Source organism: Cavia porcellus, unplaced genomic scaffold, assembly GCF_034190915.1.
Source record: "Cavia porcellus strain 051 isolate PalLab524CR breed Dunkin Hartley unplaced genomic scaffold, mCavPor4.1 scaffold_5, whole genome shotgun sequence".
NCBI classification, from domain to species: Eukaryota; Metazoa; Chordata; class Mammalia; order Rodentia; family Caviidae; genus Cavia; species Cavia porcellus.
In genome coordinates, this window is record NW_026947488.1 from 91,847,839 (window position 1) to 91,869,357 (window position 21,519).

The following is a 21,519-nucleotide window of genomic DNA, read 5'->3' on the forward strand; positions in this document are numbered from 1 at the left end:
CAGCTAAGAGAAAATGAACAATGGTTTCTATATTATCTCCTTGCCTATAAAAATTTTTGTTTGTACTATCACATATAAAAAAATCCAGTAAGATACAACATGATAAAAGCAATGGAGACAGAAGAACAACAATTTGGTTGGACTTCAAAACAAGATGATAATAAGTAAGCACTAGCTAAAAAGATGTCTTGTTTTCTTCAAAATAAGTGTTCATATCACCACAGAAAATAATATCAAATATCCCAGAATAAATCCATTCCAATTAATGAGTGAAAACTTTATAAGGCTTCAAAGCCACATAATGGGGAATCATGATTAGCACGTACTTTTATATACTTGAATCATTTCTTACACAAGGGAAACTATTCGGTATTCATACATGTGAATTTGCTTTATTTCACTTATGAGTAAGGTCTCAAGCTGTGTCCACTGATTTATAAATATCTCAATGTGATCATTATTTATAGCTGAGTAGTACTCCATTGTATAAAAATACCACAACTTTTTTATCCATTCCTCAGTTGATGGACACTTAGGTTGTTTCCAAGATCTGGCTATTACAAATTGTGCTGTTATAAACATGGGTGCACATATATCACCGTGGTATGATGCTTTTGGTTCTTCTGGGAATATGCCTAAAAGTGGAATAGCTGGAGCAAATGGGACTTCCAATCCCAGCTTTTTGAGAAATCTCCAGACTGACCTCCACTATGATTGCACCAGTCTACACTCCCACCAACAGTGCAGGAGAGTTCCTTTTTACCCCCAGCACTTCCAGCATTTGTTGTTGAAGGTTTTCTTGATCTTGGCCATTCTTTCAGGACTGAGATTGAATCTCAGTGTGGTTTTAATTTGCATTTCTCTAATGAGTAATGATGATGAACATTTTTTCATGTATTTATTGGCCATTTGTATTCCTTCATCTGAGAAGTGTGTGTTCATCTCAGATGCCCATTTTTGGATTGGATCTTTGAATTTTGGGTGTCTGATCTTTTTCAATTCTTTATATGTTTTAGACAGAACTCCTTTGTCTGAGGGACAGTTCAAAAGATTTTTTTCCCAGTTTGTGGGTTTTCTTTTCACTATGCTGGATATCTCTTTTGACATGCAGAAACATTTTAATAAAAGTTGATCCCAGTTATTGATTCTGGGAAGTATTTCCCATGCGGTTTGAGTCCTGTTCATGGATTCTCTACGTCTTCAAGGTTTTTACCCAATTTGTCTTCCAACAGATTTAGTGTTTCTGTTTTAATATTCAGATCTTTAGGGGCTGGAGGTTTAGCTCAGCGGCATAAGCGCCTGCCTTGCAAGCAGGCAGTCGTGAGTTCGATCCCCGGTACCGATAAAAAGGAAAAAGGCAAAAAAAAAAAAAAAAAATTCAGATCTTTGATCCATTTAGATTTTAATTTAGTACATGGTGATAGGCATTGGTCTAGTTTTAGTTTTCGGCATATGGAGAGCCAGTTTTTCCGACATCATTTATTAAAGAGGTTGTCATTCATCTAGTGAACATATTTGGCTCCTTTATCAAAGATAAGTTTGTTGAGTGTGTTTGTAGTTGTGGTTGTATCTTCAAATCTATTCCATTGATCTTCAGCTCTGTTTTGGTTCCAGTACCATGTTGATTTTACTACGGTGGCTTTTAGCATAATTTCAAGTCAGGGATTGTGATACTTCCTGCCTTGCCTTTGCTGCTTAGAACTGTCTTTGCTATTCTAGGTCTCTTCTCACTCCAGATGAATTTTAGGAATAATTTCTCAAGATTATGAGGTATATTGATGGTATTTTTATTGGGATTGCATTGAATCTGTATAAGAGTTTTGGGAGAATGGCCATTTTCACAATATTTATTCTTCATATCCATGTGCAAGGGATGTCTTTCCATTTTCTGAGATCATCTTCACTTTCTTTTTTCAGTGTACTATAATTTTCCCTGAATAGGTCTTTCACTTCTTTCAGGAGAGTAATTCCTAAATATTTCATTTTTTGGTTGCTAGTGTGAAGGGTGTGGCTTCTCTTATTTCTCTCTGTGACTTTGTTGTTAGTGCATAGGAAAGCTATTGATTTTTGGTATTGATTTTGTATCCAGCTACATTACTGCATTTATTTATTATATCTAAGAGTCTTTCAATGGAGTTTTGGGGGTCTTCTATGTAGAGTTTCATGTCATCTGCAAACAATGATAATTTAACTTCTTCTTTTCCTATCTTTACCCCTTTTATTTTTCTCCCTTGTCTAATTGCTCTGACTAGTATTTACAGTACTATATTAAAATAGGACTAGTGATAAAGGACATCCTTGTCTTGTGCCTGATTTTAAAGTAAAGGCTTTCATTGTTTGACCATTTAGTATGATACTGGCTGTTGGTTTGTCATAGATGGCCTTTGTTATATTGAGGTAAAGACCGTCTATTCCAATTTTCTGTAAAGTTCTTATCATGAATAAATGTTAGACCTTATCAAAAGCTTTCTCTGCATCTATAGAAATGATCATGTGATTCTTACTTTTCGCTTTATTGATATGCTGGATTACATTTATTGACTTACGTATGTTGAACCATCCCTGCATGCCTGGGATGAATCCCACTTGGTCATGGTATTTAATCTTTTTGATGATTTGCTGCATCCTATTTGCCAATATTTTATTGAGGATTTTGCATCTGTGTTCATTAGGGAGATTGGTCTGTAGTTCTCTTTTTTAGTTGGATCTTTCTCAGGTTTTGGTACTAGAGTAATATTTGCTTCCAGGAATGACTTAGGAAGGATTGCTTCCCTGTCAATTTCATTGAATAGTTTGAGGAATGTCGGCATTAGGTCTTCTTTGTATTTCTTGTAGAATTCTGCAGTGAATCCATCTGGGCCTGGGCTCTTCTTTGTTGATAAGGAATTAATTACATTTTTTATTCCATTAATAGAAATTGGGTTATTTAGCAGTATTACATCTTCTTGACCTAGCTTTGGTACTTCGTACGCTTCTAGTAATCTGTCTATTTCCTCTGTGTTATCAAACCTTTGAGAGTAGAGGTTTTCGGAATAGGTGTTGATGATTTTCTGTCTTTCTGTAGAGTCTGTAGTGATTTCTCCTCTTTCATTCCTTATTGCATGAATTTGAGCTCTTTCTTCCCTTTTTAAAATAAAGTTGACTAGGGGATTATCAATTTCATTTATTCTTTCAAATAACCAACTTTATGATTCATTGATTTTTTTGGATTGGTTTTTAATTCTCGATTGCATTGATTTCTGCTCTGATTTTTATAATTCCTTCTCTTCTTTTGGCTTGGGGCTTGACTTGCTCTTCTTTTTCTAGATGTTTGAGGTACAACATCAGGTTATTTATTTGTATTCGTTCTGTTTTCCTGATTATGAACTCAGTGCAGTAAATTTTCCTCTAAGCACAGATTCCGGTAAGTTGTATTTGTGTTTTCATTTTCTTGTAGGTAGTGTTTAACTTCTTCTTTGATTTCCTCTGTGCCCCACTGATTACTCAAGAGTGTGTTATTCAGTTTCCATGTGTTTGTGGGAATTTTTCAGTGTCTTTTATCATTAATTTCTAATTTCATAGCGTTATGGTCCAATAGCATGCAAAGGGCAATTTCAACCCTTTTGCATTTGTTTAGATATGTTTTGTGAATTAATATATGGTCTATTTTACAAAATGACCCATGTACTGCTGAGAAGAATGTGTATTCTGTTGTTGGGTGGGATACTCTGTATATGTCTATTAAGTCCATTTGTTCATAGGTGCAATTCAGTTTTTTTATTTCTTTGCTGATTTTCTGTCTGGTTGATCTGTCCATTGGTGTCAATGATGTGTTAAGATCTACTGTTAGAATTATGTTACATGCTGATTTGGTTTTTAATTTCTGTTAGTACTTGATTTATATAACTGGATGCTCTGGAATTTTGGTGCATATATATTTAAGATAGTTATCTCTTCCTTTTGGAGTTTTCCCCTAACCAGTATGTAGTGACCTTCTTTATCCCTTCTGATCATTATTGGCTTGAAGTTCACATTGCCTGCAAACAAATTAGCTACCCCCGCTTTTTTGGGGGGTTTCTGTTGCATGAAGTATTGTTTTCCATCCTTTGACTTTCAGTCTGTGGGTATCCTTTTGGGTTAGATGGGTTTCTTGTAGACAACATATGGTTGGATTTTGTTTCTTGATCCATTCTGCCAGTCTGTTTCTTTTAATTGGTGCATTGAGACCATTTACATTAATGGTTATAACTGTTATATATTGGTTTATTTTTGACATGTTATCTTTCTGTTGTTGCATCTTTGTCTTTCAGTTCTGTTTAATTGTCAGCTTTGTTTAGTGGTTTTTTCCTAGATGCATCTAGGTTGTCTTTCAGTATTCTTTGCAGGGTTGGCTTGGTGATCATGTAGTTTTTCAGCTGTTCTTTGTCATGGAAGTATCTTATTTCTCCATCCATTTTGAAGGACAGTTTTGCGGGATACATCAGCCTAGGTTGGAAATCATTTCCTTTAGGATCTGAAGTACTTTGCTCCATGCTCTTCTTGACTTTATTGTTTGTGGTGAGAAGTCTACTGTGATTCTGGTAGGTTTTCCTTTATGGAAAACCTTTCCTTTCTGGTAGGTTTTCCTGTCTTTTCTCTCTTACAGCTTTTAATATTCTATTCTTTTATTTGATTTCTGGGATGGCCATTACTATGTGTCCGGGTGTAGTTTTATTTTGGTTATGGCTATTTGGAGTTATATATGCTTCACTGATCTTGATATCAGTTTCCAGTCTCATGTTTGGGAAATTTTCAGCTATTACTTCTCTAAATATCCTCTTGACATCCTTTATGTTGTTCCCTTTTTTTCATTTATCCCTATCAACTTTATGTTGTTCCTTTTTATGTCATCTTGCAGGTGTTGAATTGTTATTTCCTCATTTCTTGTTATTTTTAAAATATCTTTCCTTTGCTGTTCACTGGCTGCAATCTTGTCTTCAAGGTCTGAAATTCTATCTTCACAATTCATTGAGGCGGTTTTTACAATTTTCGATGGAGTTTTTGATTTCCTGTATATCTCTTTGCATCTGCTTTATATATTGTTTGTTTCTTATATTGTTCATCCAATGGATTCTTTTTGTTTATCTCCTCAAGTTTTTTAACTGTGTCTTCTTTAGATATGTTCAGCATCTCCTTCATTTCTTTTATCATTTCTTCTTTTACCTGAGAGATTATTTCTAGTTTGATTTCCTTTAAGGCTTCCCAGAGTTGCTTCTTTATTTCAGTTACTATTATTTCAGGTATTTCAAGTATGTGGCATATATTTTCTTCTATGCACATGGCTCCTAGGCTTTCTTGGGATGGGCTGGATGTTTGAGACTGCATTTTGGTCTTTCATTTTGTCATTTTCCTATATTTTTGCACTTCACATTTTGTTCCAAGTGAGGTAGAGACATCCGCCTGGCTGGGACAGAATTCCCTGCTCCCTCCTTACTCACTGATTTCGACAGGAAGCCGGATCAGGGCTGGGGCGGCGTTCCCTGCCTCTGCTGGACTTACTCCACCAACAGGAACCCAAAGCCTGGTCTCCAGGCAAAGAAGAGAGTTCCACACCTCCACTGGACTTACTCAACCCACAGGAAGCTGGATCCTGGGCCCCAGGCAAGGAAAACAGTTTGCAGGCCTAGGGCGGGGTTCCTTGCCTCAGCTGGTCTTACTGGACCACCAGGGAGCAGGAGCCTGATCCCCAGGCAAAGAGGAGAGTTCCACACCTCTGCTGGACTTAACTGTTGGTGTTATCTTTGAGATTGTTTCCTTTCACTTACATTTATTCGATCATGCATCAATGTCCTCACTTTTTTCAATAAAAATTCTGAATATCCCTTATGCATGTTACTAATCATACTTTGCTGATACTAACTAGAAGGGTTTAGATGTATTCCTTATATTATTTTCCTCTTATCTGCAAAAATCTAATTTAGTTTGAGGGGCAGCTGTAAAGGCAAGTATTAGGTCAGAAAGTAGTATTTAATTTTTGACTCAAATATTTTATATACTCTATTCTGCATTAAGCCTAGACACTTTTCTTAAAAAGGCATTACTTCCAATGCATCAAGTCTGTTGTCTGAATGATGTCTGTAATCCAATGACTGAAGGCAAAGAAAGAAACAAGATTTTTCTATTGATTTAATTCAACTGAAAAATTTTTTAATCCATTTCCCTAACCATTCCTTAAGGCCTATTTTTATTAGCCACCACTGGTTTGAGGAACGTATATCAAATAGGCACCAGATTGTGCTAACTCAAAGAGTTTTTTTAGACCTTCTTTCACATATTTATTCCTCAGACTGTAGATCTTGGAGTTCAACATGGGGAACAGCATAATATAAAAGGTGGAAACCATCTTGTCCCTCACAAAGGAGTAGCTGGAACTGGTGCGAGAGTAGATGTAGAGGATGGAGCCATAGTACAGGGTGACAGAAATGAGGTGGGAGGAGCACATGGAGAAGACCTTGAGGTGGCTCTGGGTGGAGTGGATCCTCAAGATAGCTGAGATGATGAAGAGACAGGAGGCCAGGATGAGCAGGGTGGGGCAATGACATCGAGGCCAACATTCAGTACCACATAGACTGGTAGCTGTCTCTCACATCATACGCCCACTTCACCAGGGGTAGGACATCACAAAAAAAAGTCATCTGTGACATTGTCACCACAGAAATACAGAGTGAAAGTGTTACCGGTTAAGATTATTGCCCTGAGGAAGCCTCCAGTATAGGAGAACACAACCAGACAGATGCCAGTCTCCTGGGCATGGCCTGAGCACAGAACAGGGGGTTTGCAATGGTCATGGCAGCCAGCAGGCCTATCTGTCTTTGTTCTCATGGGCTGAATTACAATCATCCCAGATTGATTCTGGGGATGTCACTTCTAGCTCCTCAGAGTGCGACTGTCTTTAGAGACAGAACCCTTAAAAGGGTGCTACATTAATTGAGTCATTGAAGGTGGATTCAAGTAAAACATGTTAGTTTCCTTACAAAAGAGGAGAGCATTCAGGCAGAGAAAGCATCACCAAATAAGTAGGAATGTAATTCAAAAAATGATGCAATAAAGTGACAAGACCATGGGCATCTATGAGCCCAGCAGAAGCCAGATGTGTAACCAGCCCTATGCACATTAAACCTCCATATCAAACCTCCAGAGCTGAAAGGAAATAAATGCCTGTTCTTTAACCTATTCAAGGTGCGGTATTCTGATGGCAGCTTTAGCAAAGAAAAACAGAAGGATGAGAGCCCAATATGTTCTCTACATGAGAACGTGCTTAAAGTAAGAAAATAAGACACATCACAATATGATATCATATACATTTTAATTCATTTATGTACAAAACTGAAGAAGGAAGTACAGTCACTGATATTAGTTTTATAAATAATTCTTCCAGCCAATAAAGATGATTACTACTAATTTCAGTGGGTGGAGAGATTTTTGAAATCTTTTCCCTACTTTTCTGTTTCTCTTTTCTCCATCTCCATCTCTGTTTCTGTCTAGTCTATATAATTGTTATATTTTCCCTTGATTCCTGTTTAATTAATTATATGGATACTTTTGAGGTATATAATGATCATGCTCATCCTAGGTAATTTTTGCCTGTACATAAAATATCATGGCTCTTTTTTCCCCAGCCCCTTCCCCTTCTTTCAATCCTTCATTCCATTCTTCTTTACAAAAGCTTTGTTTGGATTTTTTTTTCCTTCTATTCTCTTTTTTTCCTTTTCCCTCGATTGTTGAACTATAGAACAGAAATACTCCTTTCCTGGAACTTCATTGACTCTGAGCATCAAGTTTCTTGTCTCGTGCATCTGTTGTCAAGAAAATATATTTGAGCTCATAGCAAAAATGGAATGAGAATCAGTTTTATAAAAAGGGACATTTCTTTCCAGGACCAGTTTTTTGAAAAAAAGTTTATTAGAGCTTTTCTGATTTCAGTGAGTTACAGTGTAGAGGCATACACACACACACACACACACACACACACACACACACAAATGTGTACATATAAAGTTACATGAACTGGACTTATCATTTATAGATAGTCAAGAAGGGGCAACAGGTCTCAGGATTTCATGCAAGTGGGACCTGTGGGCTCTGGAAAGCAGCACAGAGTTGGAGGAGGGCAATGCTTGTACTGTATGAGTGCCTGCCACAGCGCCTGAGAGACTGAAATGCAGCCTGGCCCATGTTTCACTCCTCACTGCTACACCACTGCCCGTGGGCATCCCAAACTGCATGTCTTCGGAGAGCCCAGAGCCATGTGGAACAGTCCCTTCTGTCTCAGGGTGTGTGTGTGCCCAGCATGCTCTGCAGGGTGCTCTTGAGAATCCAAAAGCAAGATGGAGGGAGGGATGGCATCAGTGCAAAGCCACCCTGATCCCTAACTCCCACCTGACTCCTTTTCCTCTCCTGCCAAGCAGGGAAGTATCAAAACTGAAGGCTTTAAATTTATATTCATGCTTTTCTCACCTAAACACTAAATAAAGAAAAGCAAGTCATAGAACCCATCGAATTTTATCAGTGATTTCATTATCAGGTACATAATTCCTATTTATAGGGTAAAATATAAATACAAGCAACTTGACAATTATCAAGTGCATATTAAAAATATGTGTTATCATTTAACTTTCTCAGAATGCCAGTAACATTATAGACTGTTCTCAGCTGGTGCACAACTCATGCAGATAACCTAAGGAATGGGAAGAGTATTGGGGAAATTTATATCTGATAAGATGTTACTATCCAAATCCTCATGTAATCATTGTGCACTCAAAACATATACTAACAAAAAATAAAAATAAGAAGTTACAATAATGAGAAAGTTCTGGAAATCTAAAAGGAAACCCAAGATGTGCAAACCAATCAATTTATAGGATAAAAACCCACTTGTAATGTATAATTTGAATGAAAAACGAGTAATGTCCCTAAATAGATATTCTTCAAAATAAGATGTATAAGTGGTTAATGGGTGTATGAGAAATGCTCAACCTTATTAATAAATAGAGAAAAGCAAATAAAAAACCAAAATGAGACTTTACAACATACACGATAAAATGTCTATTATAAAAATTGGCACTGAGTGTTGACCAGAGTATGAAGCAAAGACAGGTACTATACCTGTTGCTGGAAATGTAAACTAGTAGAGTTATTGCATAAAACAGTAAGAAATATCTATGTTAATTTTTTCAAGTTAACATCAAGACTACTATGTGCTGTGTTCCAGCAATCTGATTCCAGCTATACATCCAATTTCAATGAAATCAACATCTCACACATATGCCTGTAATTTCACGTTCATTGCAGGATTAATCATAGAAGCTAACATATGGAATATCCTAGTTTTATGTTCACAGGTAGAAGAATAAAGACCATTTTTTTGTTGCCTGTAATCAAACTCATGACTTATACTTGCCATGCAAGTGCTGTGCTGCTGAGCTATATCCCCAGCCCAAGACAATTTTAGATGCACAATTCAGTCTTAAGCAAAGTAAATCCTGCCATTTTGCTCAACATGAATGGCCTGGAAGCCATTATTCTCTGCCATATAATGCAGGCAGAGCAAGACAGTACTTCATGATCTCAATCATAAGTAGAATCAAAATAATAAAACCATGTACACAGTGACTCTACATAGTGGTTTGGGAAATAGGATGACTGGGGGGAAATGAAGAGACTTTAGTAAAAGAGTACAGAGTTTAAATTATACTAGAGGAATATGTTCTCAAGATCTATGTAAATCATGTTAACCAATAAATGGTGTTGAGAAAGTTGGATAGATGTGTAACAGAATGTGACTGCATCTTCCTCTCACACCATGTGAAAAATTGACTCCAAATAGATTATTGATACAAAGGTAAGACCTGAAACTATAAAACTGCTTTTAAAAATGATGGCATAGAGTTACTTAACCTCAAATAGAGGGCAGAGAGAGAGAGAGAGAGAGAGAAAGAGGGATAGAGAGAATATATATGATCTGAAAAATTATAAAAGTGGAAGGTAGAGTTTTTTAACATTGATTGGTCTTGGTACTTCTTTTTGGCTATGATACCAAAAGCACAGAAAAGAAATTAATGTTATTATTGTGGGACTGCATCATAAACTCAGTTCCTGTTTTTAGTGCTATAATCTAGTTTGCATCAGAAAATTTTAAAGGTGATTGTCCTTGTATTCAAAAACGTAAGCAAGTTTTCATCCATGTACAAATAAAGTGTTTCTTTACAATGAAAACAACTCATGAGTTACCTTCTCATTCACTTATTTAATCAGGAGCTTCTGATCCTTTAAATGTTGCCACCTATTTCTGCACAAGAAATAAATAAATAAGAAACCATGATCACCACCTGTACCTCCTGGGGTATGTGAGTAACAGCTTCCTTCCAGTCTGAACGTTACCTCCTGCTGTTGGATTTGCATTTCTCTGGGACTCTCCTTGACTGTACCTTTCTCACTTCACTCCCTGGCCAACTGCTGGAGCCTCTGCAGATCTCTCCAAAGACACTGAGGATACCCTACATTTCCTATGTCTTTGGAAAATGTTGTCCCTGCAGTGCCAGGATGAGGGAGATAAGAGGCTTGGAGAGGTGTTGTTTCCATAGGGGGAGTTTAAATTGGATGGCACCTAAGGCCATGATCCCATTTCTTTCTACTATAGATTTCCTCATGTCATCTTTATATATGTAGAAAACTGTGTCTCATTTGTGTGTTTCTCTCCTGGGGCCTGTTTCATGGTCAACACTGGTTATTAATTTAGTAACTATCATATGGCAACATATTGGTTAGTTTAACTTGAAGAGATGTAATGAAGAGATAGCTACAGAGCAATGTATGTAATATAGAAGGAAGCCTGAAGGGGCTATGTTATCCCACTGGTGCCATGGAAAGCTGAAACACCAGAGTGACACCAGGATTTGGGGCAGATTTATTTTACATCAATGGGCACTGCTGTGAATCATTCCCAAAATATCAGGCTCTGACCCTTGGTAGTTTGGAGCTTCTATGGGATAAGTGAGCAGGAAGTACAGAAGCATAGTATCTGATGGTTATTAATTGGTTTTAATAATGTGTGCCATGATGCCCAGCTATGCATCAGCCCTTTCTAGGTGACAGAGGTAACAGGAATATGTAGCAGGAACTGTCACCTGGGTAACTAACAGACTGGCAAGGTGGGGCATTTTCTGTTACACAGTGACTTCCAGAAGCTGCCACATCTATTTCAAATAGATAATAAAGGAGAAGCAGTAAGGTCCTCCGAGACTGGAGGGAGAGCTTCAAAGTGGGTCCCTTGCCAGGTACTGGTGCAGCTGTCTCTGCAGGGAAGAAGTCTCTTTCCTCATACTCCCCCTTACCCTTGATAACCATGACATAAATGCTCTGAACAGACAGCAAAGGGCACACTGACGCAGTTAACAAGCATCCAGGAGAAATGAGGTTGTTAGAAAGCCATAGAACAGATTCAGACAAATGAAAAAAATACAGCGCACAATAGAAGTGTCACTACTGATTAAATATTCTTTCATATGCAAATAGACTCTCCAGAATATATACACACAGTATATTTAAAATATTTGTATGCACTAGTTTATGTTAACTCCTATATAAATAGAGCATGAGAAGGAAAATCGTGACTGCATATGTGTTCACCAGGGAATCTCAGTTTTTAAAAAAGTCTTCTACCTTATAAAACAATTATCAATTTGTGAACACAATGCTGTATTTCATTGCTTGTTAGTTATTTCCCAAGTTATGAAGTCCTGAGAGATTTCAGGACTCTAAACTCTGTGGGTTTCGAGACTGACATAAGAGGCTATGGAAAGATAGGTCTCAACGCTAAATGATGATTCTGCTGAAAATTTAGGTAAATTGTTAAATTCATGTATCATAAATTGATGGAAATGCTAATTAGTCCACACAATCAGTCCAGTAGCTACTGACAAGCTAAGGGATGCTGAGTGCTGAAGAAAGAAATGCAGAGAGGATCTAGAAATCCTCTCCCTATCTTCCTAGAAACTGCTGAGAGGTCACAAAGAGAAGTAAAATCCCTTGCTCCTCATCAAAAACAGAGAAAAGTATAGAAAAATATATGGAAGGAATGAAAGTTAATATACAAGCAAATGGGGCAGCAACCATTAAAATCACTATTGGAAAACAGCCCTTAGTAACATTATAAGACCAGGAAAAGCAACAGGTCAAAGTAGCAGGGATTACTAGATTCAGGACTAGAAAAGATGAATAAAGTTTATTTTTCTTTCAGGTAAGCATTCTTTAAGAAGATGGAAAAGCTTGTGGTATTTCTGAGAAATGCTTTAGAAAATACAGGCTTATTTTTAAGCACTACAGTTATTATTTATTTTGAATGAAAAACATGGAGTTTTTCCTTGTAATTCTAAAACATAACCTTAGAAAGCCAAGCCTGTCAACCAACAGCACACACAGCCAGGCTGCAAAATCTTCTTACTCTGACGAACAAACTTGCCAGGCAGCCCCCTACGGCATTCTTCCTCCCAGTGTGATATATGGGCTTCAGGGAAAGACCAATGAAAAGTGTGTTCTGTCTGTCTGTGTCTCAGGGTGGATTATGAGCACTTTTTCTAGCAAAGCATATTATATCATTTTAAAAATCTGAAAGAGATTGGACACTACTAAACTTATTTAGCTAATCTAATAGCAACAACAATAACAAAAATCATAAGAGCAGAAAAATTAAATGTAGTAACAACCTCACGTATTAATATAGTATTTCAATACATGCATAGGGCATGCATTGATCAAATCAATACAATCACCATTTCCCTCTCTATTTCATTGCTTCTTGATGAAAACTTTGAATTTCTTTCTTCTAGAGCTGTAAAAAGACATTTACAGTGAGACATTATTCAGCCACAAGAAAAAATGAAGTTCTGGATCATATGTGTTGTAATCCAGACATATTAAGGAAATATCACTTGTACTGTCTTACAGAAGAAAGTACAAAAGTCTGTCATGATGACATATATTGATTTCTAGAGGCTGGGAAGAACAGGTTCAGGGGAGGCTACATAAATTCAAAAACAGACAGCAAAATGCAAGTAGAACAAGTTCTAGTGGTCTGCAGAGCAGGGTGACACTCATGTAGATACGCATTTGGTTAGTGCACTGGCCTTTAGCATTAATTATCACCTTTTATTATGATCTCATCAGGATTAAACTTCAACAAATTAAGGGTGAGGGGACAATTTAGTAATTTGCTTCATGGGAAGTGTCTGTGTCCCAATATGTTAGTGAGCAAAAATAACGTGTCACAACTATTCTGAACAGTGCCTGGTTCAGGATGCATACGTTCTTCTTCCTCTTTCTCCACTCCAATTCAACACTAGTTCTTTTATTATTAAGAAATGAGTGTCACCTAGGCCAGTCATTGCATTTCTGAGCTGGCTGGGTTTCCCGAAAATGATGGAGACTCTGAAATGCTCACGTAGAAGTATAATGCAGGGGAAGAGCTTGACGGTTGTGCTCTGCTGTCTAGAAGTCAATCATAAACTAAACATTGGAGGCAAGATTGCTGGTCCTGGGGAAAAGCTTTCATTAGCTGCACTAATGTGGGCAGCACACATCCTCCCAACCCACAGAGCCTTTTGCCAGAGATCTAAAATCTCAAACATTTGAACATTGGTCAGGATTATCTCTGAATATTGGTCAGGATTTGATGTGCATCTGGGCCACATCTTAATTCAGTGACAGGGAAACAATGATCCCCTAAATATGATTATTACTCACAGCTCCCCAAGAAGGAACAGCAGGGACACAAATTCCTGGAATCTTTTTTGTTGTTGTGCATGGAGGAATGGGCTTGGCAGACAGGTAAGCAGGAGAAAATGTTGTGTCAGGTGGTCCAGTTACTTTCCAAGGCAGTAGGCCATGCAGGCAGACTCTTGTCAGGTCACTAGCCCTGAGTGATACAGGGAAGGGAAACACTGGTGTGACAGTGAGGGTAGATGAAGTAAAAGACTGGATATATGGGCTTTGGTCTTGTTAGATTGCATATGAGAAACATTCTCCTGCTGCATGCAAGCTGATTTCTTATATATGCAGAAATCATCTAGCCTGGAGAAGGGTGGAGTCCAGGATCCTAATGCCTTCACAGGTTAGTTATCACAATATACGGAAAATTTAAACAATCTATTTAGCACACACTCTAATAATGCTCTCACTCTGACACAAAGCCTCCTTAGTGATCTCACCCATGCTGCTCCCCAAGATCTGCAAACCTTCTGTTTACCAAGAAGATCTGCTCTGTTTACCAAGCAGATCTCAAGCTTCCCAGGTTTCCTCCCAGTCCCATCTCGATTTTTTAAATCTGTGCCAATAGGGTGATTTTCCTTGGACTGAAATGCTGTGCTTCCCATAGTACTGGTCTAAACCATTCTCAGGGACAGATTCTCGTTTTGTGTTCCTCTGTGGAACTCTTACTGCACACACACACACACACACACACACACACACACACACACACACACACCTCCATGCTCCTAGTAGGGCCTCACATTACCAACTAGGATAATTTTATCAGATTGTATCACAATTACAGTTAAGACTGGAATCATGCTGTCATTCTAGTGCATCTCCTCTGTGGTTTTCAGAGTTCCAGGAGTCAGTCACTCGTGACCAATGTGCAGATTTGATAAGCTTTGCGGGACCTGGATTTGAACTGGGGATCTTCAAGCTTCCAACTGCAAGACCTCAACAAGCACACATGATTGTTTCTAGGCATCAGATAACTAATGGGTAACATGGCCATCATGATAATATTACAAGATTCTTGTGAACATTCCCTGAAATGACACTTTTCAAAACTTTAGTGGAGTGTCTGTCATGCACAAATCATTCAGTAAGCATTATTAGTATAAATAAAGGAAAAACTGTCAAATTCATTTTAGGCAGCACATCACCTTGGTTAAAATTTTCCCATTATCTGTGTCTACTAGCTAGTATGATACTTTTCTTGTAAGTTCAAACTGAGTCATGGGGTGAGATGTGAGAGCACATATGTTTGCTGCAAAATCTCTTCAAAGGCATTATGAGAAGCACCATTCATCTAATATGATTTATTTGCTGATAAACAGATACTCAAGGATATTCCCCATCAAAAGTTTCCTTCATGTAGGGAAACAACTGTGAATTTTGTCATGAGATTGGCTTGGACACAATCTGGACATGTTTTTCTCATGTTCTGTATATATTTTGTCTGACTACAGTGTGATTTGAAACACTTCAAATATTCATTCTGCAGTATTCATATATTTGCTATCTAGAAACATAAAACTTCACAAATAGGAATTTAAAGAGAAAGTACCCAGTTCACAGTCATTATCATCCTCATTTTTTTTTTTTGGTACCCTGGATAGAACTCACAAACTTGCACTTGCCAGGCAGGTGCTTATACCACTAAGCAAAATACCTGGTCCCATTTTTTTCTTTCACATTGTGAAAACAAAAGAAAAGCAATATTCTTTTTGCATTAATTGCCTTTTCAGAGACTGTGGAACTATACATCTGGAGGTGCTTGGAGAATTGAATACACTGGGGGGGGGGAACCAGAGAAAGGTTAGGTTACCTGGATTTGTGATGAAATCCTCTGCTGTTTGAGACTGTGCCACTTGCAGGTAAGAGTTCTGAACCCAGATGGGATCATCAGATGTTTCTGGATTCATAATCAAGACCAAGTGACACAAGGATGTACCAGAACAGGATGTTAACAATGGTGATGCCTTTTATAGGCCCAATATATGTAAGACAACGTATGAATCTCTTACCATTATCCCAACAGTGACAGGATCAGGACCTAAATGACAGATTGCATGGATCCCATTAGCACCTGCTAACCTGATATGAAAAAGGAAAGGAGGAACTGAGTTTTCGTGAATGACCAGATCTTCGGAGAAAACAACTGTAAACACTATGTGTGCCCCTGAGACCTGCTACAGCACAGTTTAGTCATGTGTGAAGTTAGTGCTGGCAGAATTTGAACATACGTACAATGAGTGCTGTGAAACATAAACAAAATGCTACATGTGAAGTGCTAAACTGATTGATTCAGAGTGAACAGATAAAAAATTTTAGCTGTTATTTCTTTAAGTGACAAAATTCTGAGATGATAATGAGAAGTAGAGCATAATAGAATCAGATGACACGAAAGCTTAGGTTCAATACAGAACTTCTGAGTTTCCCACAGCAAATTCTCTCAGTATTCATGAGTTCATCTTTTCAGAGATGTTGTGTTGCCATAACATTTTTCATGTTTAGTATTAAGAGATTCAAAGTAAAAAAACCAACATGGCATTATGATAGGACATCAGAACATCTGAGATAAACACTCAACTGACCTACCTGGTTCCTCCAAAACAGATGATGGAGATGATTTCCTAGCAGAAAAGAAGAAAGTTTCCTTACAGGGACATATGTAATGTGAGGTAAGGAGCCGTGCAGGGGGTAACAGGGAGGGAAGGGGAAAGAGAAGTGTCAGGGAAGGGGATTACAATGAAGTGTTTCCGAAACACCTTAAAAAGTAGTATTGCAGGGAGTTTAGACTGGGAGTATAAAACTTCTAGTTATGAAGACACATGCAGGGGGCTTTCCACACATGAGGGTGAGAGCCCTCTAGGGAGGAGCTGAACATGTCAATATCATTGTAGGAACACAAAGGAGGGTGGAAGGCTGGGCTGGGAAGGACAGGGAAAGGAGATGGTGCAAGCTGGAACAGGGGATGCTGAGCCTGGCTCACTGTGAGCTTGGACATCTTTGTGAGGATGCTGACTTCCACTCTGAATGAGCTGCAAAGTCCCTGGAGTGCATGGAACAGCAGAAAAGCATTCTCAGTGTGCCTTCTGAGAGGAACAGTCTGAAGCCCAAGTTAAGAGACTCAAATGAGGGGGAGCATGAATGCAAGGAGACACCTAGGAGGCTTTAAGCAATGGTGCAAAGAGAGTTCTGGTGGCTTTGCCTAAGGAGAAAATGTGGCAGCTGGGAAAGAAATGGCAAAGCACTGGAAAGATTTTGAATATAGTACCTACAAGATGTTGCTAACTAATCAGAAACCATGTGAGAGCTAGAGAAGAGTTAAGCATAATGGTAAATCACTTCTGGGTTTGAAAAATGTCATTTACTGCAGTAGGGCAGCCTGAAGGTAAGGGAGGAATAAGAGGGTAGTCAGGAACACATTTTCTTTTGATCCACCCAGTGGGTACTGTGTAGGAGTTACACAGTAAATGGTGCCGCTCGTGTATTTGGAGTCCAGGGAGTAGACAGAGAGAGGAATGAGATTTAGAGTCACTCACCTACTGAAAATGTTTTAAGTCATCAGCGCATCAGTCTGGCTAATATCACCAGAAATGCTTATAGATGGAACTGGCAACAGGTCCAGGAGTAGATTCAGTCAGCACCGTAAAATTCAAAAACTAGCATGACAGAGAGTAGGTAAGAAGAGCAATAAAAGAAATGGCAGGTGAGTGTGACGGACTGAAAACCAAGTACACAAAGCATTTCCAGGATGGAGTCACAAACAATGACAGATGTTACAAATAGATTAAAATAGGGAATGAGTTTAGACTTATTTTTAATTTATTCATGTGAAATCATACTTACAGTGGAAGAGGAATAAAAAGGTATAAGTGAGACAATCTTCTATTGTTTTTATTATAAGCTATTCTAGTTACTAAACCCAGCTGTTGACTATCATTACATTGAGTTCAATATGAAGAGCTTTCCTACACCCCGAGGGAGACTACAGTAAATCAAGTCTACTATTCCTTGGAATTTTTCTTTATTTGGCTGAAAAAATAAAAATTCTTTCTAAGTGAGCACAAATACTGTTGCATATAAGATGTCTCATGATTGCCAAGAATGTTTTATAACATGTAAGTGTATTTACTATTTTATCACCTCAGTGATTGATAGATGTCTCATTTTCTTTCTGTACAGTGTGATACCCCGAGCCATGGAGAGGGGCAATCACACAGTGACCAAGTTAATCTTGCTGGGCTTCATGATGCAGCTGGTCCTGATTGTGGTGTTCCTGAATTTGTACTCTGTGACACTGCTGGGAACAACATACTCATCACGCTGATCTCCAGTGATGCCCGGCTCCACACACCCATGTACTTTTTCATTGGAAATCTGACCTTTCTGGATCTGTGGCTGCCCATAGTATACACCCCAAAGACCCTAGTGACCTTCATCTCTGAGGAAAAAAGCATCTCCTTTTCAGGCAGTGTGGCTCAGTTCTTCTCCACAGGGCTGGGATACACTGCGTGCTACCTGCTGGCTGCCATGGCCTATCACCACTATGTGGCCATCACAAAATCCACTGCTTTATACCCAGACTATCTCCATAAAGCTGTGCCCAGTTTTGCTAGAAGCCTGTTATCTTGGAGGCTTTACCAACTCTTCTGTCATCACAAAGACCTTTTCCTTTGACTTTTGCAAACACAGTGTCATTGATGACTTCCTTTGTGAACTGCTTCCCCTAGTGAAGTTGGCCTGTGGCAGGCTCGAGGGCTCCCAGACTGATGTACTTCCTGTTGGCCTCCAATGTCACTGCCCCCTCGCCCTCATCCTGGTCTCCTACCTCTTCTCCATTGCCACCATCTTGAGGATCCAGTTCACCCAAAGCCGCCTCAAGGCCTTCTCCACATTCTTCTCCCACCTCGTCTCTGTCACCCTGTACTATGACTCCATCCTCTTCATCTACTTTTGCCCCAATTCCATCTACTCCCTTGAGAGGGACAAGATGGCTTCCATCTTTTATACTGTGCTGTTCCTCATGTTGAATCCCTTGATCTATAATCTGAGAAATAAGGATATGAAAGAAGCTCTGCATAAAATCTTCAGATAGATCATGATGATCTTCTGAGAAGCAGCAAGAGAATTTCAGGTCACGTTAATTGTATTTCAAGGTGAGCTTCCACTGTGCTACAACTTGATATAAATCAGCATAATAAATTTCTAACCTTGATGCATCACAGTTCAAGAGACCTAAGATCAGAAAATCAGAGTAATTTAGGAGATAAAAATTGAATTATAAAATATAAGAATTTGGATTGAATTTCATGTTACCATATGCTAGAAACAAAGAGATTAAGCCCCTCAAATTCTATAACTTCAAATTTGACAGAGGAGCCCAATTGTTTACAGGAATATTTACTTTACTGATACTTATAATAGTAAGTGCATGCAATTATTGCCTAGGAATATAACAAATTAATTTTAATATTTTCCTGTAACTGGGAACTAATGGTTTTCCCCACTTTACTTTCTGCTTAATAGAGTGTCTTAAACATTGTAAATGTATGTTTTACTCATAGATATTAACACAAAAAGCCAGAGATACCATGAAGAGTCACAGCTGAACAGAAAGGTTCTTTGTCTGATTAAATTTCCACCTAGAGTAGGAATAACAGCCCAGCTCTTGCACCCGCAGTTTTACTGGCTCTCCTGCCTCCTGAGAGGATCGTTCCTATGTTGAAGGCTGGAGTCACAGGATCCTGCCCTTAGTCTCTGTTTGTGTCTGTCCTGGAAAGGACTTCCGGCCCTGGGCCTTGGAGCTCTTCTTGCCCGGCAGCTCTGAGTTTTCTCACTGAGCGTGTGGTCCCGGGTACCCACCCCACCGTGCTGGGTGAGACTCTGGGTCTCCTGCTTTGCTCTGCTCATCCTTTACTGAGAGCTTGTGGGGGGATGAGTACCAGTTAATGGGATGGAGGGGGTGCTCTCTGCCTATGCCCTAGCTGTGCTGCACTCTTGTAAATCACAGTGTAGGGGACAAAGTGGGTTTTTTCAGGGACTCCGAGAATCAGCCTTTTGCCTAACACTATATTTCATTCGTTTCTTTGTAGAACTCAGGATCAAAGCCTTGGCAAGTCCATCCAAAGAGAGCTTTGTGACTTAAACATCCTGCACCTTTGCCCTTGTATTAGGTTTGCTCAGTTAGAGTTCCTTTTCCCCTAGGCTGATTGGTCCCAAGGACACTTTGCGACTCTGGGCTCTGGGTGTAAATGCGCAATTATCGGCCCCCACTTGTGGCTCTCTTCATATTCCCTGGAACGATAAAAATTAGAAAAGATGCAGCTTCCAATCAGCTGTAGATTTCTTCTTTCACTCATACAGAAAACAGGAAATCAATATTACTTTGCGAAATCACCAAGATCACGATATCAGATAAAAAATCTGGTGGATTATCACAACAACCATGTGTTAGATGGATTATAAGCAAGATAAATAGTAATGAAGGGAAGTTTTTATAGTGTTTGATTTGTTTCCAATTTAATTTTCCTTTTATTTTTATTGGCAAATGCTTATGTATAATGATGGAGTTTAGTGTAGTTTTATATGTGCCAGATGGATTAAATTAGGTGAATTCATATATCTGGCACTCAGGTGTCATCATTTCTTTGTAGTAAGAATGAAATCTTCAAATTGATACTTTCAGCAATTTTGAAATATATACAATTATTTACTGCAGACAATGTGCTATGCAGTACAGCTCCAGAATTCTCTGTCCACACAAGCTGCCCCCTTTCAGTAATATTCTTCCTTTACCACTGACCCCTACCTTGGGCTCTAGTATGCTGATTCTGTTAATTCTAGATTGCACATATCAGGGAGATCACACAGGATGTGTCCTTCTGCATGGCTTGTTTCTATAGAATCATGTCCTCTAGAGACATTTGTTTTTCATAAATGATAGAGTTCTCTTTTTCAAATAGACTTGGTAGTATCCCATGGTTTATACACATGTCGCTCCTCCAGTCACCCTCTCCTGAGTTTCTCTCCATCATAGATATTATGTGTAATGCTGCAGTGATCACAGAGAGCCAATAATTTGCTGGATACTGATTTTATTCCTTTGCAATCCATACCCAGAAGTACAATTGTGGATCCATAATTGTTAAATTTTTAACTAACCTCTGTACTGTTTTCCAACATGACTGCACTGGCTTATAATCGTTCCAATGGTGTACAAATGTTCCCTTTTCTCCACACCTTTTCCAGTATTATTTTTCATCTCATTAGTCAAAGTTATTTTTATGTGCATAATGTGATGTTTCATTATGGTTTAATTTATATTTCACTAATAATTTGTCTTGCTCAACATTTTGCAAATTCCTGTTGGTCGTTAATATATTTTCTTCTGAAAAATGACTATGAAAGTGCTTTGTTCATCTTAGGATTATTTATTTTCCAGTCACAGCAGGTAATTCATTGAACTCATTTCCTAGTTTATCTTTGTCTCATCATCGTTTTATTTTACAACTAACTTTGAGCATTAACTGAAAAGAACTGACCATGTTTTTTTATTTTCTATATTTTGCTTCCAGAGTAAAGGCTTCTTTAAATAAGGGTGAGCTCTTTCATGCTTACTGCTATTTCTCAGAGTCCAGGAGAGCATACAGGTATTAAAAAAGTATTTTCTGAGAAAAAAAAAAACACCAAAAAAACCCACATGAGTCAATGACCCAAAAAACATTGGAACATTCTTGTATAAGG

General features: G+C 38.4%; 2 pseudogenes; one reads left to right on the top strand and one right to left on the bottom strand.

Annotated features, from left to right (window-relative positions):
• Nucleotides 1-6,205: 6,205 nt before the first annotated feature.
• LOC111756698 (olfactory receptor 9G19-like) lies at nt 6,206-6,806 on the bottom strand (annotated as a pseudogene).
• An 11,168-nt stretch (nt 6,807-17,974) lies between these two features.
• LOC100729073 (olfactory receptor 9G1-like) lies at nt 17,975-18,871 on the top strand (annotated as a pseudogene).
• Nucleotides 18,872-21,519: the final 2,648 nt, after the last annotated feature.